Source organism: Giraffa tippelskirchi, chromosome 8, assembly GCF_054371585.1.
Source record: "Giraffa tippelskirchi isolate mGirTip1 chromosome 8, T2T-mGirTip1v1.2.pri, whole genome shotgun sequence".
Lineage (NCBI taxonomy): Eukaryota > Metazoa > Chordata > Mammalia > Artiodactyla > Giraffidae > Giraffa > Giraffa tippelskirchi.
Window position 1 is genome coordinate 40,295,401 of NC_137282.1, and position 25,093 is coordinate 40,320,493.

A 25,093-nucleotide genomic window follows, 5' to 3' on the forward strand; every position below is an offset into this window, starting at 1 on the left:
AGTCCTTCCAATGACTATAAAGTACCTATAGGCGTAGTCAAGTGAAAGACAGTATGACACGGAATTTAGGGAAAACCTTAAGATGATCTATGTAAAAAAAAAGGTTGTAAACAAATATTGGCACTTTCAAGAAGTAGAGTATACTTGGGAAAAAGAAAATTAGAGAATGACACTGTCAGGGACTGCAAGTAATTCATATCTGACAGAATTTACAAGATAGTTGGAAAAGAAAGAGATGAATAAGGGATAATATATTGAGAGATAATAAGTGAAAAGTTCTAGAAGAATAATTTATGTCATAACGACTGAAGTGGACTTTGCAATAAAGGCAATAAAAAAGATTTTAAATAGGATAGAGGCAGAATTATTAAGTAAAGAAAAAAATGAAAGTCATAATAATAATCATAGTAAACAAAATATTAGTTTTAATAATTGAAACCACAAATTACTCTCTTGCAAAGATTATTAAACAGGGACACTAATTCAAAAATTTGATTATGAAAAATACAGAAGATTCAGAAGTGGTAAAACTACACAACTGCATTTTTTAATATATGTGTATTTATATTGATTTAATAAACTATTGTTGGGAGGCAATTGGCAAGGGCTTCTTGCACTACATATCTGAGTGTATTGAGATTAGAAAGCTCTGAAAGTATTTTATCCAGGTCATTTGTTTTCCTCTGGATGTTTGTGCAACTAGAAATCTTGAAAGTGAGAAAAGTCTCTCTCTTGATGAAAAGCAAAGTTGTTTACCATAGAAATGAAGGATTCCTTAAGCTCAAGATATCCCTCTGTGTGGAAAAGTCCCTCAGTTGCAAGATACTACCTGTGCAGGCTTAATTTGACCCTACGTGTAAACTCCTGGGACTTGGGGGCAAAGGAAACTTGCATGCTTCGGCATTCCTAGTATTGGCTGTGCTGTGAATGATATAATTATTTGTCTCAGTCCCAGAAGATTCATGTTTCTTGCCAGTTTCCATAGAATTGAGGCATGATGACTTGTTAGCTTGCATGAGGGGTAAAATCCATTTCCTTGTTATTCTATCAAATATGAGAGCATGAATAAAATGTTTAGTATTTTGAAAATGCAAACGTTTTTGGACACTGACATTTTTGGACAATTCTTCTAAATTATTGAGGAAACTTAGTGACAAAAGTCTCTCCACAAGGGAAAAGAAGATTAAGAAAACATGACAATTCTTTATATAACAATACTGCAAATTTCAGAAGTAGTAAACAAAAGTGAACTCTACAGAACAAGCTCAATTATGAACATGGCTACAAAAATACAAATAATATTATCAGTTTAGCATATGAATCAAAAAATGATGTAAGGCCACATGATCTCAGGTAATAGTTCATGAAGTCTCTAGCGCTGTTGAAAACATAGATTTTCATATTTGAGTTCACTAGAGACATAGCAGCGTCTTGGATTAGAATCTGTGAATATTAATTACGGTTCATTTTTTTCATTTATTTATTAGTTTGAAAATCTAGTTCTAGATTTCACTAAAAGTATATTAAATGGCTGACTTCTCAAGGAGAAAAGTCATTTTCTTTATGGTATACTCTCAGGCATTTGGAAAACTATTACTAAGAATTTAATATAAAAATATAAGTAAACTTCTTGAAAGGCTACCATGGGCCTTGTGTTTATGGGAACGTGTAATTTTGTATTCATTGCAAGAGATATGGAAAGTGAGGTTCAAAGAGATTATGAAGCATGACTTCCTCATTTACAAGAGGAAGATTTTACATTATTATTTTCAATTTTACAATGCAAAGTTGATCAGTGTTGCCTAATAAGTTGTATTTGTTTTCTAATGTTGATGTAAAAATTTATCACTAATTTAGTCATTTAATATTTTATCAATATTAAATTGCTATATTATTTCAATCAGAAAATTTGAAATAGTATTAGCTATTTTCCATATTTCAGTTTGACACATTCTATTTACTTTTCTTTTTTTGTGCTTCCCAGTGGATGAGTTCATATTTTTCTCATTTTATTATAGTTTACCTTAATAATTCTATTCTTTGATATAGATTGCAAAGTAGCATTCTAAATTTTTAAAACTTTAGTAAATTATTTTCTGTATCCTCCTGAAAAAATATAACTTAATGACCATAAGTTTTGTGGCTTTATAAAAAGTTATTTCACAAAACTTTTCATTCATAGGTGCATTTTCATATTACAGTTTAGAAGAAAAGGAATGTAAATTAACATTACTGATAGTTATAAAGCATTTTAAGCAAATTATAGACAAAATTCCTCAAATGAGATAACAAAATTTTTGTATCTCTAAAAGTTATTAAAATTTAAAATTTTGCACTTCACATATGCCAGGATTTTTTTCTATTTTAAAAAAAGAGGGTAATATTAATATCTTGACATATAGTAGAAAATTAGTATATATTTAATAGATTTTATGTGTATAACTTTTAATCAAAATGTAATAATGATAACAAACCTGAAAATATATTCTGCATATATATGTGTGTGTGTGTGTGTGTGTGTGTGTGTGTGTGTGTGTGTGTATTTAGGAAAGTTCAATCATATGAGGATATTAATTCACCTCAAATAAATCCATGAATCCAAAGAAATTTTATTAAAATTCTTATTAGGGATTTCTAAGATGGCTCTAACATTTATGTGAAAAAAGTAAAGATGTAAGAATATCTAAGTAAATATTGAAACCATGAAAGGAAAGAATTAGAGAAGTAAGATGAGATGGAGGCAAAAATTTAGAGAAAATGAGGAACAGGAAGAATTGTGGACTAGCTCTATTTAATGTAAAAATGTATAACAAAACCAAGTATGCTCTCTTATATATGGAATCTAAAAAATAAAATGAATGTATCCAAGACAGAAACAAACTCATAGATGTAGAGAACAAACTAGAGGTTATCAGTGGGGAGAGCAGAAGGGAAAAACAAGTTAGGGGTAAGGGATTAAGACCTACCAACTACTGTGTACAAAATAAATAAGCTACTAACTTTATACTTCACAACACAAAGAATATAGCCAATATTTTATAACTGTAAGTGGATTCACTTTAAAAATTGTGAAGCACTATGTTGTATACCTGTAACTTATATAATACTGTATATCAGTTCAGTTGTTCAGTCCGTGTCTGACTCTTTGTGACCCCAGGACCTGCAGCATGCCAGGGTTCCCTGTCCATCATCAATTCCTGGAGCTTGCTCAAGCTCATGTCCAGCGAGTCAGGGATGCCAACCAACCATCTTGTCCTCTGTCATCCCCTTCTCCTGCCTTCAATCTTTCCCAGAATCAGGGTCTTTTCCAATGAGTTAATTCTTTGTGTCAGGTGGCCAAAATATTGGAGTTTTAGCTTCAGCAACAGCAACAGTCTTTCCAGTGAATATTCAGGACTGATCTCCTTTAAGATTGACAGAGTTGATCTCCTGGCAGTCCAAGGGACTCTCAAGAGTCTTCTCCAACACCACAGTTCAAAAGCATCATCTCAATAAAAAGAAAAAATGATAAAAGCAAAATAAAGACATTTTAAGATATGCATGGTCAGAAAACAACAGTGACAAAACTGAAACCAACAAATTGGTTAAAATATTTTTGTTGAATCAACTTGGAGCCCTGTGTACCTTAAAAATAAAAGAGCATGTTAGTAAACAGTGTTGACTGTAAAAAAAAAAAAAAACTTAAATTTTATAAGCCATGTTAAGAATCCTTATGTTTTTTTAAAGTGCAATAAGAAAACTTTGAATTTTATTTAGTAGCTGGTGTAACATGATAAAATACATATTTTTGGAAAGATCACTCCTTCTATAGAAGGACAATTATTTGAAGAAGAATACAATCACTTGAAGAAAACCAGTTATTAGGTTATTGTGGTAGCATAGATGCATAATTATAGTAATTCCTTCAAATTAACAAATGAATTCAGTGCATTAATTCTAGGGTTCTCTTACTGAGTATTGTCACTGTAGCTTTCTGGATTGTGGCATTAAATGCATGTTGAATCTCGTATATGCTATTTTTATACCAATTCATCTCTGTCTGAGATTTATCAACCAATGAGTCTCATTTCTTTTGATACCATTCATTCAGAAAAGAAATATTTGACACAGTCAGCAGAAGACACTGAAGATGACAATGGAAGCTAGTGATACTTTGATATTAGTTGAGAGCCTAGTACTCATATCTATGCTGATTTCTATCACTAAGGAAAAATAAAACAATAAAGCTCATTGAATATGTGTATTTGCCCATAGAGATGACTATTTTAGGATATTGTGTTAACAGCATATATTAAAGGAAGGATGATAACTTTACTTATACTTACTGTGATTGAAGGAAAACTATATCTAGAAATTAATCGAATTTCATCAACTTGGAGAGTCTAGTGAATCTTGCTGAAAATGGCTTTCAGGAAGCAGTCAATATTTAAAAAGCCAAGTAAATGCATAAGGATGGTCAGGTATATAAGTTTACAGACAGAAGTGCCTATAGTCTTGGGACTACATAGAATTATTTTGTTAGAGGACATTGTTAAGAGAAAAATATGCATAGTTAGAAAAAAGATAGAAAAATCAAAAGCTAAGGCCTATGTGACAATATTAGTTCCTTAAATTTGCTTAAAGTTTCACACAATAATCTCATGTGAATGTTCATAGCAGCTTTATCTATAATTATAAAAAAAAAAAAAGGGAACCAACCAAGAGATGCAGTAGCTGAATGGATAAACAAAGGGTGGTGAATCCATATAGTGGAATGTCATTCTGTGATTTTTAAAAAAAAATGAGTTATCAAGCTGTCAAAAGATATGGAGGAAACTGAAGTGAATATTGCTAAGTAAAATAAACCAATGTGAAAAATCTGCAAATTATATGCTGACTATATAACTCTGAAAAAATATAAAGAGAGTAACATGATCAGTGATTGCAAAGAGGGTTGGGAAAGGAAGGCAGAACAGATAAGTGAAGCACAAGGATTTTAGGGTTAGTGAAACTATTCTGTATTATAAACTCATGGTGGATACATGGCATTATGAGTTTGTCAAAATTCATAAATAAGTACAACACAGAGTGAGTCTTGATGTAAAATATGTGCTTTGGTTAATATCTAAATTAATATTGAGTTATTAACTGTAACAAATGCATCGCATTAATATAAGATGTTACTAGCAGGGGAAACTATGTTTTGGGGTGGAGTCAGGGCATATGAAAACTTTCTATTATCTACTCAATTTTCCATAAACCTAAAAATGTTTTTAAAAATAAAGCCTATTAATTCGAACACAGATTAAACTGAATTTTAAAATGTTGTTTCAAAGATGATTGGCCACATAATGTGGTGTGAATTTAACCTGGGTAAAGTGACAACTTCTTATTCATAGTGAGAAATTTAGAGGCAGGAATTTAAATTGTCCATGTCTATTGTTTCCTTCTTTTGCATTACAACTAAGACCACTTGAGTAATAAATGAACAGGTCCAGAGACAGTTCACACACTTTCTAGTTAGGAATTACTGTAGTAATATGTGTATGTATGTGTTCACATATGAATGCACTTTAGTGAGTGTATGTATATATGATGCAACAAAGATATAATTATGCATCATAACAGATAAGAATATCACAGATTAAATATTTAACATAGTTTTAATTCTAGATGCATAGATGTCAAGATAAAACAGCTAAATTACTTCCTCTGGGTCAGATTTTTATGCTTCACATGAGTGGATGTATATTCCTTACAATGAGTCTGAGAAAAGCTAGTGAAATCCCCGTTAAGGCTTCTGCAGCATTTGGAAAAAATGCATTTGTTGATGTGAATCCTGTATCTTATTTTCACATAAATTCACCACTATAAAGATTCAGTAGCCAAAACATAACACAAATATACACCCCATATTTGAAGTCTGGCAAATACATGTATATATAGTATAACATTTTATAATAATTAAATATGGATAAATATATTTTATAATAATATCATATATAATATTTTATACATAATACTTCTCTATTTCTTCCTATATTAGTCTCTAAGTAATGTATTTTTTGTGACAATTTATCAATATCTAATGGTATTGTACCTTATTTTTACATTAATTTTCTGCCAATCCAATCATCCTCATAGAAAAGAGAATGTTCTGCCCAATTCTGACAATTCTGTTGCTTAGAGATGGAAGCTATTTATTGCTCCAGTGTGCTCAGTCATAGGTGGTGGAAGGTAACCAATATGACAGCATGTGAAGCCAAATAGTTGGACAAGACATACAATGTATCTTCAGCCAGGTTTTTTAATTCTTGTGGTGACAAATATTGAGGGAACACATTATACTACACCAACTTCATTTATTTACACATACCTCTAAGGCTAGTTTTAAGATAGATCCTTTCTTCCCAAATAAAACAAAGAAACCAAGGGGGGGGGTAACTCAACTTTGTTATCTATCAGATGAATTTTTCTTGCTGAGGAAATAGCAAAGGTGAGAAAGGGTCTGTGCAAGGGAATAAAGCATACTCATTCTTTCATTCCAAACTGTGCAGCCTACTCTGACCATCAGCATGAAGAGTGGCTAAGTGTAACAAAGCACCTTCCTAACAGAGTTCAGGAGTGAAAGAGGTCACTGAGAAGAAGGTCAGGCCAGTTCAGCAATAATGTCCCCACCCTGGTGGGTTGGCTGGCAGGGCAGGAGAGGGAGGGAGAGAGGAGGTGCCTAAACAATCATTCCAAACCCAGACTCTTCCCAACACACTCTATCCTCAGTTCATTAGGATCCGTCCAATTATATCTTTCATTTTTGTTTGTAGTAACCATAAGAAATCTTAGACTCAGTCATTCCTCCTCTCCCCAAATCCGATCTTCTTTAAAGTTCTGTAATTCCCTTCCTTCCCCCCTTATTCTCTCATTTGAGTTCCTGACACCCTTATAATACGTGTGAAAATATTTTGTATTCTGAGATAAAATTCTTTCAGATTATTTTTTTCTGATGAAACATGTATCTCCTCTGAGAACATAACTTTCACTACCGACTTCTGAATGGTTACCTGTTTTTGCTCCTGCAGTCCTCATGTGTGAGCCTGAATATCTTCTTCAGAATTTTTTCCAAGCTCCATACCCTTCTTTCTCTCTTCCTCTTTAAAGACTTCTGGCTTTGATTCTCACACATATTATCAGATTCTGTGACTCACTAACCCCCACTGTTGCTGGCATCTTCAACCTTCTGGTTTATTTCCCGTATTTCCCCTCAAATTTTGAACAAAATTTGAGCACTTGTTCCAATATTACCCTTGCTTTCATTCTCCGATGGTACATTCAACCCTGACACTTCTGTTCCTTGAACTTCATTTCTCCAAATTCTTGTCTTCATCTCAGCGAAAACCTTTCATTCATTTACTCATAGTTTAAATCTTGTGATTACCAATGAATGCAGCATCCCCATGATCTGAGTTTCTTGTATTCTATAATTTGATCACCACCTCTTCTCTCCAATTTACCCAACATCCTTCCCTAAGCAAAACTTCAAGTCCATTCTATTGATACTATCTTTTCATTGCACCTCTTTCACTTGATGTCCTATATTTTTCATTTCTCAGCTTTAATTCCATGCACATTAATTAACTCAACAGATATCCACTAAGAGCTAGACCTGATTTTAAGTGTTGTGTATATATTAGTGAATAAAGATGAAAAAAACCTCTGTCTTTAAAAATCTTAAATTGTGATTATTCCCTTGCTTACATCCGAGTGTATCAGTTTGGGCTAAATCAACCTGTGATAACAGATGATGCCCAAATATTAGTGATTCCCCAAAACAAAGCTTTGAATATTACCTATATTATGTGTAAATTATTGCCTTAGGTTCTCCTCTGGGCAACCAAGATTGGTCTATATCGTGGACTTGTCCACAAAGATAGAGAGAGAGGAAATATGTCACATTGAGGCAAGAACCTTAAAAGGATCCTACTGCTATGTTGAATATGTCACTTCCAATAAAATCTTATTTGTCCAAATAATAGTGTGGCCAAAACTGAAAGTATAAGATATATAGATATGAGGACCACAAGAAGCAGCCTGATAGACTTTTGTCCTTACTCAGTAGCCAAATGTACTTGGCAAAACTGTAGCCTGAGCTAATTTTAATTGTCTCTGGTTATTCTCATCTCTACCCACAAAGATGGGTATGGCTTGAGGGGAAAATGATGCACCAATTCACGAACTGACCACACTGGTCACCAAATGGGTGGCCATAAATATCAGGTAGATGAGTTATGATACTAAGTAAAGCAGTAGGTCTCTCTTGTGAGTTGAATTAATCTCTCCAAAATTTATAATGTTGAAGCAATAAACCCTAGTACCTAAGAACGTGATATTATTTGGAGATAAGATTTTTACATAGACAATTAATTCAAGTGAAGACATTAGAGTGAGCCCTAATCCAATAGGATTGGTATCCTTGTAAAGAGGGAGCGTTTGAACACAGAGACACGCACAGAGGGAAGATGCCATGTGAAAACATACAGGGAAAAGACAGCCATTCCATCAACTAGAGAGGCATGAAACAGATACTTCGCTCACAGCCCCATAAGAAATCAACTAGGCTGACACCCTGATCTTGGAGTTCTAGCATCCAGAGCAATGAGACAATAAATTTCTGTTGTATAAGCCTCCCAGCCTATGGTACTTTGTTATGGCAGCCCTAGCAAACTAATACAGACACTAAGATATTCACTTGCTTATTCTCCCATCCACAGTATCTCCTCTCTTCTCACCACCAGTAACACATGATCCATTCTCAGCCTGAGAAAGACTTTCATGAGATGATGACTTCATTTCCTATTACTCTAAGAATATTAGAATCATCAGAAAATATAAGAAGATGCCTTCTAGAAGCTCTTTCTGTAAAATACACTCACCAACAACATCTGCATAAACATATCTGAATTATTGTTGAATGTCATAGGTGGAATATCTTTGCGTCTATCTAAAATAAATTCTTCACTCCCCTCCTCTCATCTCTTTAAGAATGTTACTTCAGCAATCTTCCTCTCTCCTTTCTACAAATCTTCTCTCTATGAAATATTTTCATTGCCACAGTTTTTCATCAAAAGAGATAATATTTTATCTCACTCTCCTTATCAGATGCAACACTACTTCTTTGCCTACATTTGCAGTAAAATTCCTTGAAATTATTGACAATTCCCATTGTTTGCAGTTTCTCTCCCATTTCCCTTTAAATTTGCTCAAATCAGACATTTTTACCTACTACCACATTACAATTACTCTCATTCTAGTGGATAGAACAAAAAGAAATCCTCATGATCACTGCCTTTTTATATCATGTCCTTGTGTAATCCTTGTCCAGTCTATTGGTGAGAAATGTGGCTGTCTTTTAACCATTACAATATGCAAAAGGTGATGGGTCATACGTGGCCATTTTCAAGTGAATATGTAACAATATCAATGTGTGTTGCTTAAGCTGCTTATTCTAAGTTAATATTGTTATACAACAAAAGATAAGATCTGTCCAGGTCACTAAAACTGCCATGATGATAAATTTAGTGATCAGTTCTTACCTCTTACCTGCTCTATCAACTTTAGTTAACATGGTTCATCCCTTTCTTCTATTTTTTTTTTGAAATTTTATCAGAGTATATTTTATTTACAAGGTTGTGTTAGTTTCAGGTATACAGAAGGGTGATTTAGTTATACATATACATTGTCCTTGTTCACTTGCTCAGTCATGTCAGACTCTTTGTGACCCCATAGACTGCAGCACACCAGGCTTCCCTGCCCTTCACTCATGTTCACTGAATCAATGATGCCATCCAACCATTTCATCCTATGTCACCCCCTTTTCCTCTTGCACTCAATCTTTCCCAGCATCAGGGACTTTTCCAATGAGTCGGCTCTTCACATCAGGTGGGCAGAGTATTGGAGCTTCAGCTTCAGCATCAGTCCTTCCAATGAATATCCAGGAAAGGATATATACATGCATATACATATATTTATTTTTTTCCAGATTCTTTCCCCACACAGGCTATTACAGAATATTGAGCTTCCAGTGCTTTACAGTAGGTCCTTCCTTGTTATCTGTTATACATAACAGATAACATACATATATGTTGTATATATAGTAGTGTTCCCAATTTATTCCTTCCCAAGCACTTCCCTTTTGGTAACCAGAAGTTTTTCTTCAAAATCTGTGAGTCTGTTTCTGTGTTATACATAAGTTAACTAATATTATTACCCTCTTCTTCTTGCTTACATAACTTTTAGATATATCATATATTTGCTTTTCACTCCAATACTCTTGTTGATATTTCTCAGTCTCTTTTGCTGGGTCCTCGTTTTCTTCCCACATTTTAAACGTACAAATTCCTTAGGCTCTAGATACAGGCAGTGACCTATATTTGAGTTAGAGCTAGTGATCTTCAAGGAATTGAAACCCAATTCTATCTTTTTTAAAGATAGATTTATTATTTCTTTTTTTTTTTTTAATGGAAAGGATAGAAGTACAGCTGGGCACAATGAAAGACTAGATTCTAGTATCCAAAGTCATTATCACTCTCCCTGAGAGAAAAGGATAAATAACCACCATACACTAGCAAATTTTCTTAACTTTTCTCATTAAATTATTTAGATAGATTTGAAATATGCTTCCTGAAATCTAGGACAATACTGGTTCAGTTCAGTCGCTCAGTTGTGTTGCACTCTTTGCAACCACATGGATTGCAGCAAGCCAGGCTTCCCTGTCCATCACCAACTCCTAGAGTTTAATCAAACTCATGTCCATCGTGTCGGTGATGCCATCCAACCATCTTATGAGATCTCTGTTGTCCCCTTCTCCTCCCACCTTCAGTCTTTCCCAGCATCAGGGTCTTTTTCAAATGAGTCGGTTCTTCGCATCAGGTGGCCAAAGTATTGGAGTTTTGGCTTAAGCATCAGTCCTTCTAATGAATATTCAGGACCAACTTTCTTTAGAATGGACTGGTTTGATCTCCTTGCAGTCCAAGGGACTTTCAAGAGTCTCCTACAACACCACAGGTCAAAAGCATCAAATCTTTGGCTCTCAGCTTTCTTCATAATCCAACTCTCACATCCATATATGATTACTGGAAAAACTAGCTTTGACTAGAGGGACCTGTGTCAGCAAAGTAATGTCTCTGCTTTGTAACATGCTGTCTAGTTTGGTCATAGCTTTTCTTCCAAGGAGCAAGCATCTTTTAATTTCATGGCTGCAGTCATCATCTGCAGTGATTTTGGAGCCCCCCAAAATAAAATCTGTCACTGTTTCCATTGTTTCTCTATCTATTTGCCATGAAGTGATGGGATCAGATGCCATGATCTTAGTTTTCTGACTGTTGAGTTCTAAGCCAACTTTTTCACTCTCCTCTTTCACTTTCATCAAGAGGTTCTTTAGTTCTTTGCTTTCTTCCATAAGGGTGGTGTCATCTGCATAAATGAGGTTATTGACATTTCTCCCAGCAATCTTCATTCCAGTTTGTTCTTCATCCAGCCTGGTATTTTGCATGATGTACTCTGTATATAAGTTAAATAAGCAGGGTGACAATATACAGCCTTGACGTACTCCTTTCCTGATGTGGAACCAGTCTGTTATTCCATGCCCAGTTCTAACTTCTGCTTCTTGACCTGCATACAGATTTCTCAGGAGGCAGGTTAGGTGGTCTTGTATTCCCATCTCTTGAAGAATTTCCCACAATTTATTGTGATCCACACAGTCAAAGGCTTTGGTGTAGTCGGATCATAGTAACAGTAGTCAGGTAACAGTAGTAATATTAATTAATTGATTTCACTATGTGACAGAACTCTGTAAACATTTAGAAGCCTGTCATGGGATTCTAAAGAATCCTTAGACACTATAATCATTCTATTAGCACCTGAGGAAATCTAGGCATTCTATGGAATTTTCCAAAGTTACTCTTCTTATTAAAATTCAAGCTTATGTTTAAATATAGGTGGGCTGACTTTAAACCCATGTATTATACATTAAAGTTCACCGAAGTTGTGCATCTGATGATGCTTGTTTCTTTGTTTCTGGGAGTTAGTGCCTTCTAGAAGTTAAAACATGGGCTTTGATGTCAAAGAGTTCTTGGTTTTGAAACAAGTCTTATGATTCTTAACTATTAATATGAACCCAGTCAACATCGTTTAGCCTCTTCTCTGAACTTATTTCTCACTAAGGGAAATAATAGGGTAGGGTAATGGAGTAATAATATCTATATTTGATGAATTAAGTAAGATAATGCACTTGTAGGCTCTCTTGGAACTAGAGTGTTTACTATTAACAATTATTATTGTGGGAATGTTAATATGCCTGTGTCAACTTTCTCCCAGGCAAGTGCATTTCACTCTCTGAACCTTAAAAATAGAATTAATTTTTAATCTGTTACGAATTTTGAGTAAATTACAATTGAACACAAACTGATTTCTTAATAAACACTATGAAATTGAGGAAGCAAACGATAAAAGCAACTTGGATTTTTATGTCTATTTATCAGAGTACTGGGAAACAGTTATTTGAAATCAATCAGACTGCATTATATATCAATTCCCTATCCATTTGAAAGTATTACACTTTTGACCTCACAATACCACACCTTATGATGTGCGATCCTGTGATGAAGGGACTTTTCCTTCATCTTGACTTTGGGTTCAGCCCTGTGACCTCATTTGGTCAATAGAATAAGGCAGAAATTATGAAAGTCCATTCTGAGCCTTCGCCTCATCTTTTACCACTTTCTCTCTTATGTTGTAGCTGTTTCTATAAAAAATGTCAAAGCTAGTCTACTTGACCCAAAAGGTAGATGAGAGACACATTAGACAGAATCATATCCAATCTCAATAGGGTAAGTGCACTCCTGATCAATAGACCTCCCAGTCCAGGTTAATAGTCAATAGTCAGACAAGCTACACGTTCATATCAACAAATTTTACTTTCTTTAAGTACCTAGCTGTTTGGTGGTTTGCTGCACATCATTTCTTATGACAAATGGTATAAGCTAAATCTCTACTAGATAGAAAGATAGGTACAGTAGATAAATAGAAATAGATATAGAGATCTATAGGTCTAGTTACACATACACATACTTATAAAATCAATGCATATAAATACATGATATACATATAAAGAGAGAGGATGGGAGTACATATAATATATTAGCATGGCTAGTTTCTTAAAGTCGCATCAAAAGAACGATGCCTACCACAATTAACAGCTTTGGTTGACACTATAATTAAAGAAAACATTTCCCTTGATTGGATTGTGAATGTTCAGAATATAGTGAGCATTTGTCAACTAACCAATAGTCAACATCCCTTCAATATTAAAAATTATTGCTTCCAAATTCAACTTCAATCAATGATAAATTATTGAACTTCTGTTCATTAATTTACTGACCTTTCTTCAGACGTTAAAATTTTGTTCTAGGAAGTCACTAAATATGCAATTTCATTTAAAAGTTTAGTATTTTTAGCAAATTCTATTGAAGCCTTACAAATCCTTTTTATTCCTTTGATTTTTTTGTGACTGAACAAATTAAGCTGAAGTAACTATATTTAAAGATTCATATGAGTTTGAGACTCTCATTTTTACCCCTTAAGACTGGTGTGGGAAGATGGGATGATCTGACTAAATCATTACATTTACAAATGAGTAGTGATGGAGTATGTTACAGATTGATGATCATGTCTTTAAGCAGAACACATCTTATTTAATTCTTTCATCAGTTTGTACTGGCTGATTATGTGTGAGGAGTTTTATTCTTTTATTTAAAGGTTCGTCAATGTGTGGGATGACAGAAGAAAAGAGCAGTTCTTTTTAATTGCTCCCAGCACAGAACACTCTTTTTGTGCAAAGTTGGATTCTGGAATAACTTGATCCTCACTGTGGCTCATTTGTGTCCCACTCTTTGTGACCCCATGGACTGTAACCTGCCAGACTACTCTTCATGGGGATTCTCCGGGCAAGAACATTGGAATGGGTTGCCACACCCTCTCCAGGGGATATTCCCAACACAGGGATCGAACCAGGGTCTCCTGCATTGCAGGTGGATTCGTTACCAGTTGAGCTACCAGGGAAGCTGCTTCTATCTAGATAAGTTTAGACAACAAACTTAAAATATATAACTAAATACACAAACCAGTGTTTTAACATGATTTCTCTTAATCCAGTATGATTGACATGAAAAATAAAAATATAGGTATCAATGAGCTTGAATGATTGTTAGAAAACAGAATGAAAACTTTGGCTAATTTTTGTTTCTTTGTTTCTCATAAATATAGTGACTCAAATGTGAAGGCTTACTATATAAATAAGATCTTTTTAAGTTCAACAAATACTTTCAAAAATTTAGATTAAAAAATAGATGTGGCTACTCATAGTAAATATTCATATGATTAATTTTAACATCCTCAAAATATACTTTCTTATTATAAATTCCTATTTGAAAATAGTCTTCTAAAAATTTTAAACTACTAAAATCACTGAATTATTTAAGTTAATTTTAACTTAAGGTAAAGTATTCTGTGTATGTAAAGTATATATATTTTCAATCATTTATTAAAATAAGTTGCACAGCAAATGTGCTGTGAAAGAATGGGTCTTAATTTAAAACTGCTAAAATTTTGTTGATATTAGTATATCAATGCAAAAAATAAGCCTATTATAAAAAAAATTTCCTTATATTGAAATATTTTTCCTGGATAAGAAATTAGTATTTTTCAGAGTTTAGGATGTATCCAAATATCACATGTCACATTTAATTCTAAAATGAAGAGAAGATAAAAGATATTTGATTTATTCTTGCCCTTCAGTTCTTCACGTCATCCTTCTGTATTCTTAGCATCAAACTATGTAAGAGTTTGATCACTATTTTTATCTATTTTTCAGAATAATTTCTCTCTCTGATATATCTTACTTATTCAGTAACTGAATTATAACAACCAACTCCAAGTTACTGCCAGATCCAATCTTAGCATCAAAAGTAACAGAATTGATAGCTCTCAACTCTAGGCCTCTAGGCTCAGCGGTAAAGAATCTGCCTTTGATGCTGGAGACATGGATTCAATCCTTGGGTCAGAAAGATCCCCTGGAGAAGGAAATGGCAACCCACTCCAGTATTCTTGCCTGGAATATTCCATGGACTGAGGAGCCTGGTGAGCTACAGTCCATAGTGTTGCAAAAAGTCAGACGTGACTCAGCAACTGAACAACTAGGCCTCTAGTTATCTATGATTCTTAACTCATTCCAGTTGGATGCATTCTTATAGATTAGTAAAGAATCTATTTATTAGGAAGCACGTGGTTTAGAAATTTATATTTGGCAAAACAACACAAGTAAAATTAGACATCTGTCTTCATTGGTAAATATCTTTCTTTAAGAGACTAAATCTCCAGAGCTTATGCACTACATTATATCTCCTGATTTATGTGCTGGCTTGTGAGCATTTTTTCACTTTCTTCTTTGTATGTTTTCTTTTTTCTTTGTATGCTTCATGTATCATATGTTTTTTTTTGCGCGTGTGAGTTTCTTTAAAATTAGTCAGCATTATAGAAAATACTGTACTCAGAAATACTCTTTGGACAATAATTTTGAATTTTGATTGTCATCATAAAAATCTAAATATTGAAGTTTATTTGTCCTTTAAAGTAATTGTTTTACATTAGCTATACTTTGTTAAGCCCATAAATTATATTTATATTTATAAAATATTATATCTAAATATAATACACTTATTGTTTCACTCAGGATGATCTTAAATGCAACTAAAAACAAAACCACGCTAAAAATGTTATAATCAATATGAGAATTTATGGAGTTATGCTAGCATTTTAGAGAGGAATCTATAGTCATTTTGAGGTGGCATTAACATTAAATATTTGTTATCTTCACTTCTTTCTCCCTTGGCTTCAGCTTCAAATTGGATCTTTGTGGTTGCACAATGATTGCTTACATTTCGAGGCCATGAGTTAAATCATCCAAGTTGAAAAGAAAAAGAACCTCCCACCTAAAATTTGAAGAAACTACAGGTCATCACGAGCTCACTTGATTTACTGACTCAACCAAGAACACATCACTGAGGTGATGCAGCTAGAAATATGCAGATGGGCTGTTATAAGCAGACTTATTCTTGAAGATCTCGACATAATCCATTACAAATCTATAGGTGGCAGGGGATATGAGAGAGCAAAGTATTCTTAAAGTGAAAAATAGATTATTATTGTGTCTCAATGTATTATATTTCTGCTTTATAATTTAAAAATATTAATTGAGTCCTGTTGTTAAGTCCTATGTTATAAATAATATGAAAAGAGTTGGTCTAGACATTTTTGGGCTTTCCTGGTGGTTCACACAGTAAAGAATCTGCCAGCAATGCAGGACACTCAGGTTCAATCCCTGAGTCCAGAAGATCCCCTGGAGAAGGGAATGGCTACTCACTCCATTATTCTTGCCTGGAAAATTCCATGTACAGAGGAGCCTAGTGTGCTACAGTCCATGGGCATAACTATGTGTTAAGAATAACTATGTGTGATCCTAATGCCTGCATCTTAATATTATAATTTCTTCCAGTTTCAATCATCTGTTAAGATGATATTTTCTTAGTAAAGATAACTGGACTTGGAGAGCAAGAGCAACAGTCTAATTCATAATCTCTTTCTTATCTTTCTGAAACAATGATAAAATCAACATGCTTTCAACATTGCTAGCAGACAGAGAACACCACAACCCTAGGTAATCTTTAAGTCAAAAGAAATGGGGAAAAAAATCCCATCTGAACATCAACCACCTTTCCATGTCTGTTCTCAGCCTGTGGGTACAGGAAACAAGAAAAGGGATGCTGAAAGGACTCCACGACAAAGAACAGAGAGGAGCAGAGGACTGACAGGAAACACACGAATCGTTCTCAGAAAAAAGTAAAATAATAAATATAAACATACTGAACATAGACTTGGAACTGTGAACTCATATTAGTCATACTCGAATGATTTAGTTAGTTTATTTTATTTAGTGATACACTAAAAGATTGAAAATTTATGGAACAATAGTGCCAGTCTTTGAAGACCTGTGCTTCTAGAGAAGAATTATTAATAGAAAAGAGATGGCATACCTTGGAGATGATATCCTGGAGGAAATACAAAGGACATAAAGGGGCAGAAAAGTATCTTGCATAAGTGAAAGAGAAACAATAACACCAACTTTTTTCCTTTTTCTCCTCATAATCATAAAATAAAATACACAGTATTGGGCAGAACCGACGGAAGAAGAAATCACAACTAGGGGCCTTGCTTTGTTGTTATTCAGTTGTTAGGTCTTGTCCGACTCTTTGTGATCCCAGGAACTACAGCACGCCAGGCTTCCCTGTCCTTCAATATCTCTCTGAGTTTGCTCAAACTCATGTTCATTGAGTCAGCGATGCCATCCAAACATCTCATTCTCTGTTGCCATCTCCTCCTGCCCTCAATCTTTCCCAGCATCAGGGTCTTTTCCAATGAATCAGCTCTTCCCATCAGATGGCCAAAGTACTGGAGCTTCAGATTCAACATCATTCCTTCCAGTGAATATTCAGGATTGATTTTCTTTAGGATTGACTGATTTGATCTCTTTGCAGTCCTAGGGACTCTCAAGAGTCTTTTCCAGAACCACAGTTAGAGAGAATCAATTCTTTGGTGCTCAGCCTTCTTTGTGGTCCAGCTTTCACATCCATACATGACTACTGGGAAAACTATAGCTTTGACTATCCAGACCTTTGTTGGCAAAACGATGTCTCTGTTTTCTTAATACACTGTTTAGGTTTGTCACAGCTATTTTTCCAAGGAGCAATTGTCTTTGCTAGTTCCTAGTTTATTTTTTCTAAACAAGAATAAAATACAAAACTTCAATATAAAAATACTGCAGAAATTCAGACGCTGCAAAATACAGATTTTGTATTGGTAGGAAATCTCAACAATAAATGAACCATAAAGCTGAAGAAAACTCAGAGGACATTTGAAGTTAAACTAAATATCTCCCCAAAATACATTAGAAATATGAACTTTTAGCTTGAATAAGACATGCAAAGCCTAAGTGTCGTGTGCATGTGTATGTGTGTGTATACTTCTTTCCTGATCTGAATCAACTTTTCTTTCATTTTATTTAGCCCATATATACATATACACATATAGGTTAAAGAAAATGAAAGTTGATTTAAATCAGGAAAGACATATATGTAAAAGACAAAATTATATAAAAAATAAAGACAAAATTACTGAGTACTCAAGATAGAATAGATCTGAATGAATCCTTAATAAAGAATACTGAATCAAGATGAGAAATAAATCAAGATAGTAAGTTTGAGATTTATAAAAACACATATAAAGGACCAGAGCAAAGTGTTTGAGGAGGGAGACAAGCAGAAAAGGGTGAATATTTTTAATATTGGTTTGCCTGAATAAAAACTCAAAATAATGGACCAGAACTAATATGTTTCTGGAAGTAAAAGCAGACTTGGTGTATGCAGTCTGTCTTGTTATATTTGGGTAGCACCAAGCTACTTCTCCTGAACAATGGACTGTGCATGGGAGTATCTGGGAGATTTGGGGAACAAATAACTTAATATTTTTATAATTTTCCATGACTTTTTCCCCTGCCTCAATGATCTTTAAACTCCATATGATGATATGTGCATGTGTGCTCAGTTGCTTCAGTCATGTCTGACTCTTTGCTACTGTATGAGCTGTGGCTGCCAGGACCCTCTCTTCATGGGGTTCTCCAGGCAAGGATATTGGAGAGGATTGCCATTTCCTCCTCCAGGTGATTGTCCTGGCCCAGAGATTGAACCCATGTCTCCAGAATTGCAGGCAGATTCTTTACCCACCTAGTCATCTGGGAGGCCCATATTAAGATATAAGTGAAAATATATCAATACATCTTAAAATACCAAGACACTACATGAAGGAAAATGGAAGAGAAATTTATCTGGACACTTTGAAATTTGAAGCAGCAAGAAATAAGTTTTGTTTTACTACACTACTGAAATTTTTATTATTCCTGTGACAGCATAACTGAATCTCTTCTATCTGATACAATATTCTTATTAAAAAAAATGTTGTGATTTGTGAAATAATATATATAAACATTAAATTATAAAATAAGGATCAAACTCCAAAATTGATTAACTCTGGCCTATTACATCGGAATGCCTCTAAGCAAAGCCTAGAAATTTTTATTTTTAAAAGGTTCACCCAGTTCATAGCTATAGCTAAAGCCTTCCTTTAGTGAAATGACATCTGTACATAATTATGAAAATGTTTCAGCGAAAATCTGTTTCAAAACAAAATATATGAAAAATTTATCATTATAGAAATCGTTATTTTTCTTCTCCAGAAGACTGCTTATTTTTTTAGTGTGATTCCATATCATCATGCATGATTTGCACCTGTTGATGTTTTGCAAAATTCTTCATTTCTAAGATGATTGCTGTATATAGTTTGCACTTCTTCCATTTGAATTTGCATCATCCTCTGAAAAACTACTTGCTTCTAGGGTTCTCATTAAAGTTTTCATGGCTGATTGCAGTTGATGTGTACCATATAATCACAAAACTTAGTCACATAGCTTGCAACAAGTATGGCATCTAGTCTTTCTTAGAAAGTAATTAGCATCTTTAAAATGAAGATCTCCTTTTCTTAAAAGAATTCTTTTCCACCTGTCTTCAAGTTCATTTTCATATAATATTTTAGCTTTTTTGATCCCTTAATGATTCTTCTTTCTATGTTCCTCTATTTTTACTTATTTGGATTCAGCATCCTCTATATTTCTCCTGGAGCAATACTTTTCACAACAATGATCTTAAAATCTGTCCATATCATTTATTTCCTTTCTCATGGGAATTCTCCTTATTGATAATATTGTCATTTTTGGAGAGTCTTCCCTATAATGTCTCAGAATAATACTATTTTTCACTCAGTGTCTCATTCTACATAGGATGTAGTTGCACTTTTAAGAAATATTTTCTCTTCAATTCATTCATAAACATGAAACATACAACGCCTACCATGAGACTTCTATGTTGACAAGCAATTAAGAGTTAGTTATAATGTTGTGCAATAGGAGTACTCAGGTAAGTCCGGGTGGGCATGGAAAGATTGAAGACCTGTACAGGGTACTTTATAGTGTGGTTTAAAAAAGAAATACTCTTAAGAGTAATTCATGTCTTATGCTATCCATCATGCAATCTCATATCATTACTAATTCATTGTCTTCTTTGTGATATATTAAATTAGAAAACCACATGTAGAATTGTTAATCTTCTGAAGATGTCTATGATGGCTAAAAGCTATAAATTTTGCAAGGTTGTACTAGTAAGCCAGTTGTTATGACTTCAATTGTGTCTCTCAAATGATATAATGAACTCCTATTCCCCACTTCAGGATGTGATCTTATGTGGAACTAGGCTACTTTCAGATGTGATTAGCTAAGATGAGGTCATTCTGAATTCAGTTGTGCCCTAATACAATATGACTGAGAAGAGAAGAAGAAGGGAAGATATAGACACACAGGAAAAATGTCATGTAATAACTGAGGTCAAAATTGGAGTTAATCTGCAAGCTCACGCCAAGCAATGTCAAGGACTGCCCCACACCAGAAACTAAGACCAAATGATAGAATATTCACTTGAGATTTCGGAGGGAACATTGTCTGCTCAACAACTTGATTTTGGACTTTTAACCTCCAGAACCATGAGAGAATAAATTTTTATTTTAAACTTCACAGTGTGTGGCACTTTGTTATGAGTGCCCCCAAAACAGAAGTTAATGATAACATTTCATCTAGTTTGGGTCACAATTTGGTCTAAGTTTGGGGGCTATAGATTCCCCCCCCCAATATCAGCAAATCCATCTGTATTGCACCTTATCTTATTTTATTTTCTGCTTTTGTTTGGTAAAAGGTAAGGTATCATAAAAATATCTTAGTACTATAGCATAGGTAGCTTTACCTCCCTAAGCATGTACATTGAAAACTCAGCTAATACATAGCACTATAATGGACTAGAAACTGCCCATTACATTTTGTTGAGGATCTTTTCTAATCAGCCAATGCACATTCCACGCTTGTCGTTAAGTATTTTGGCTAGCACTCCTACAACACATCATTAAACTGTCACCTTGAAAATTAAAGAACAATACTGATAGTTAAACAATCAAAAAATATTCAAGAAAAATTATTTACAAAAACAAAAATGAAAATGAATAACTTAAAAAAAACAATCCTCTGCATCAGACTTTTAAGTAACATCAGACTAACCTGGAGCAAAACATTAACTGCAGTGTGACAATAACTAATGGAAATGCCATTCATATTTTTAAAATATATATTTAAATATCTGTGAAATCTTCCAAATATACACCAGCAGAAAAATACTCAAATCTTCTATAAAGCAGATTGTAACATCCATGATCATCAAATACTGAAAAAATTATTTCAGTCAGTATATTGATTAGAGATGTCAATGAACCACAACAGAATGTCAAATAGTAGTTAAAATAGATTTTTGATATGAGAGGAATGAAACATTTTTACATAGCCTATTTTGTTTTATTGCAGGTGTCAGCTTTAGGTCTTTTAAATGTATTTAGTGTGGGTTGACTTTACAGTCGGTTTGGATTTTCTAAAAATGTTTGGAATTATGAGTTCATGCACAGCAACTTAAAGAAGTTTGGAGTCTTAATTTTAAATGTCAGGGAAATTCTTTTTTGAGTCTTCTCACCCATGTTATGTTCTTCATGATTATGGCAGTTAGCTGTGTGCTGGAATGACTCTCCTGCTGTGGTGTTAATCAGATGAGAGAAGACCCTGCTGGGAGTTCTGGTAATTACACTGGGATAGTTCATCTCTTTCTGAACTCTCTCTAGGTCTTCATTTTTCCTAACAGCAACAGTGATACTAATTAAAAATGGATGTTAATTATAAAAGTTTAAAATATCCTTCCTTTACAAGTTAGTATAATTTTTTCCACCAATGAAAGAGATAAGTTTTAATATTCTTGTAGTTCTTTTGTCTAGCTCTTTGAAATGGAAAAAAAAAAGTTTTAATAAGACTATTTTTATAAATGACAAGTCTGCCTTTATATAGGATCATATTTTTTTCTCCTCATTTAGGCATATTTTGGTTCCTCAACTCTTTTCATTTATTAATAAGTAAAACTTCTATTAAACCTTATGACTTATAAAATTGGCATCCTGCTTACTAAGAGAGTAGAATGTTTACTGAGGCTTTGAAAATCAATCTTTATTTATAGAGGGTTACTAACATCAACTAGCTGTTATTTTTTTTTCTAGAATGACAAATGCAAATAGGATTAGATGTTAATGTATGTATATATCCATTGAAGTGTTTCATCAAGACCTCTTTTTTAAAAAAATTCAATTCATAAGATACCTGGTGTTGCAAATGAATGTGAATAATATTTATTAATAAAACTGTCTCTGAAAATAATAAAATCAGCCTTAAAAATCCAGTGATTGTGAACAATGTATATTAGTCAAGATAATGGAGGAAATTGCTAGTAAAATTGTGCTAATAAGATATGGATGGGGCATTATTATAAGAAAATTTACATGTTTTATATACTTAAATGTGGAGCAGTAATTTAAAAATGGAGACTAGTAGTCGTGCTTTGATTTCAATTTATTTTACTTTGCACAGAAAGTATAAAAATGTTCAGAAAACATTCTCTGAAGAATAAACATTTCTGACTCATAAGCACTAGATAAAGTTCTAGCAATTATTCCATGAAATCTGGGACAAAGAAACTAATTGAGAGTATTATTATAAAACTCTAGTGGGAGAAACAACAAGTTCAGCAGAACTGTCAAAGGTTTAGAATATTTCTACCCTTTATAGGATTAATCTCTCTGGAAGCACAAGATCTGAAGCAAATCATGAAAGAAGAAATAATATTTTAAGTGCTAACGTGACTGAAGAGGTTGTCATTTTAAGAATAACTGTAATATCTTTAAATATTAGACACTCAGAAAAGTTAGGGTTTTTGGTTAAATCTTCCATCAAATTCTTTTAAAATACACGTACTCATTTTAAATCGAATAGGCTTAATATTAATATATTATTTAAAAATGAATTTTATTTCACATTTTTAAAATATTTGAGTTCTGTAATTAAAACAATGACAAGTACAGCATAATTTCTTAGAAATTTTTGATATCTAATTTTTTAGCTCTATAATTACCCTGTTGAGTCTGAGATTCCTTAATTTAAAATTCAGAATATATAGTTCAGGTTAAGAAGACACACTTCAGATTTAATTTGTAGACATTGTTCCAATAATGAACCACTTATGATGACTTGATCTTCCAATTCTCTTCGAGACTTACCAAAATGGCTTTGACAGACGTGAACTCTGAGTGATTCTAGTTAAAGAATTCCAATTCAATGCATTTTCAAAGGCTTACCTATATATACTTAAGAAGTAAAACAGCATATGGAAAAATAGAACAAAGTAAAAAGCTTGATTTTCAAATATTTAGCCATTTGATTTTCAGAAAGTTAATTCATATACTTGAGTCATAGTTTCCTCATCAAATTTGTTAGGAGAATTCAATGATGTAATTGAATTCAGTAATATAAATTAATTTATGTAATATATAATAACATTTAGGAATTCTGTAAATGGCTTACACCATCCTTGCGGGAAATTTGGTGGTGTGAGGTGGACATGCAGACTCTATACTTTCTGTTCAATGTTCTCATAAACCTAAAACTGCTCAAGTATTAGTATATTACCTTCAAAGAAAAAAATGGATTAGTTAAGCTTCTTAGGTTCAAGTAAATTAAGCCATATTTAACTACTTTAACAGAAATAAAATAGGGATTTCAGAGGCAACTTAAATTAATACTCAAAATTATATTAGAGAATTATTGCAGCATCCACAGGTACAAATACTCTTTATTCTGCTGCCAACATAATTGCTAGCCAACATTGAATGTGGTAACATACATCAATTCCAGTGCTATCTCTGGGAACTTGAACTTGTTACTGACAAATATGTATTTCTTCAGTGCCTTCTTTTTTGTGTCACTAGATCCTGAGTGAAACTTCATGGCCTGCTCAAGCAAAGAACTGAGTCTTGGTCTAATGGTTATAACCTAGTCTTTAGAGACCCTGCCTTCAATTGAGATGAAGAAATCTCCACACATAGCAAGGAGGTTCAGATTCTGAGCAGCCCAAAAGAATATTAACATCACAGCAATAGCATATATACATTGCATACATAATATATTAATAGAATAAGTGATATAAAGCTATTGTCAACATAGGTCTTTTATCCATTGTAGAAATTTAGTAGTTGATGAACTAGCAAGCAACAGTCATACTTTTGAAAACTGAGACGTCAGATATGTTATACATGTGCTCTTTTTGGATGACATGCTATGGTCTGATTGGTACTTATGAGGTTATATTTCCATTCTTTGTGTATTTTTCTAATGCCAATCTGGACAAATCCCTGTTTATTCTCTATACACAAGTTACTTCAAAGAACATTCTACCTATAGATAGACTTCACCCTTGCCATTTGATTTTTTGTTCCTACAATTTCCCTGCAATCCTTAAATGCCCTTTAAAACTTCTCTGTTTTAAATTTCATTCCATCTTCTATCAAAATTACTGCTACTTACTCTGTTTAGGAATTCAACCTTGAAACATGCTACAATTTCTCTTGCATGAAATCATCATCTCTCTATTTATACCTATTACTTTGACTGCATCTTAGCAATGTATTCAAGAACTAAAATCTAGATGATCATGAAGCATGTTTTCTTTATATACTCCCGATTCTCCCGTTGGATCTCTTTATTTGTACTCTGCTTTGATACAGGACCACATTTCCCCAGTGTATCTAGAAGTGTCCTTTATTATCCTATCATCCCCTGTAAGTTAACAGATCTTAAAACACTAAAATCTACCTCTCCACCTATAGTCCTTTTCTAAATTAAAGACATTACTGCCGCATAAATAGATGAGTTCTGGGTCGTCACAGCCAACCTGTCTCACAATCCTATGCATTTTGCCGCTAAAGTAGCAAG